This window comes from Penaeus monodon, chromosome 19, assembly GCF_015228065.2.
Source record: "Penaeus monodon isolate SGIC_2016 chromosome 19, NSTDA_Pmon_1, whole genome shotgun sequence".
NCBI classification, from domain to species: Eukaryota; Metazoa; Arthropoda; class Malacostraca; order Decapoda; family Penaeidae; genus Penaeus; species Penaeus monodon.
The window spans coordinates 4,097,320-4,098,632 of NC_051404.1; the positions used below are offsets into that span (position 1 = coordinate 4,097,320).

At 40.6% G+C, this 1,313-nt stretch overlaps 1 protein-coding gene across 1 annotated transcript in view; it reads left to right on the plus strand.

The window, feature by feature from the left end:
* Positions 1 to 1,313, plus strand: part of LOC119585308 (protein inscuteable homolog) — a gene marked incomplete in the record, with an annotated part of 10,463 nt that overhangs the window by 953 nt on the left and 8,197 nt on the right.

Consider the following 1,313-nt stretch of genomic DNA (forward strand, 5'->3'; position numbering starts at 1 on the left):
TTAGTTCTGAGTTCGCAAAGAAAGCCAAACAACACAAAGAATCATACAAAAATTAGAAGAATGCAATGTTAATGTGCAAAATAAAATTACGAATGCGAGAGAAAACAAGGATTTCGAAAAAATCTAAACCAAAAAAGGTTTTGATCAAAGAACGTACTCATCCTCCACAATCAAATTATTTTTACCCTGTTAGCATCCCGCAAGCTTCCCACATGCAGATCACATTTCAAAGTAATTAATTCTGTAAGTAATATTCAATCGGCAAAACATTGTACATGCGTATCTGTCTCCTCTTAAAACAACAACAACACCTGCAAACCTTTCTTTTTTTTATATACCTTAGTGTCTAACTAGTAAATTATCCTCCCGAGCGGCCGAGACTATTTGCATTTAAATCGTATATCCTTCTATCCATCACTGCAACCGTTCATCAACCGAGCAGCAGGTTCTTCAAACAAACTTATCTCGCAATGATTTCTTCTCTTCTCGTAGAGTTGACATTAACTCGGGTCTTTTTCCCATTAAAACAGCAGTTGCCTCGTGCAGTTGACGTCAAATCGAAGTATTTCCATTAAGACAGATGCCATAATGGGGATCTGTTACGACACATCCATCAGACGCAAGGGCCGCGCGATGCTATGCTTACTGATTAATGTTTACTGATTAACATGTCCGGCGAAATCACAGTCTACGCGCGTCCTTATGAAGCCGTAAGATTGAAAGATTCTTCCCCGATGAAACGCGTCTCGAGGTCTTCGCCGTCTCACACGCGTATCGGGGCTGCATTATTCGGCGTCGGGGTTCTGTTAATGTGTATTTATCCGGTTGATTTATAGCTCCACATCCCAAAAGGCTTAATTTCGATAATGAATATCGTTATAAGAACGATGAAGAGGCTATTCTTCATACAGGAGAGACCATTAACCTTCCTCGCCGGGATTAGAAGTCATCTGCCTCAAGTGATACTCAGTCGACACTTTAATTGCTGCCAGATCTTCCACAAATCATCGCCTGCTCTCTCCCGCGTGTTATTTGCTGGATATTAATAGGCTAGAGTGTCTGACGTTTGACCCAGAAGCTTTGGCGGCGAGGCGTGATTGGCAACGATGATGCAGGGTCGTTAGCCTTGGTCCTAGCGATGGCAGGAAGGAGTAGTCCCTAAAAGTCATGAAAAATAAATCTAAATAAATCAAAGAATAACGATATTATAAAGCTACGCAGATAGATTTGAATACCATACGTAAAAAAGAGAATATACATAACCTATGCGAACACATGAGTCAACCGATCAGTGTTCAATATCTATCTGTCTT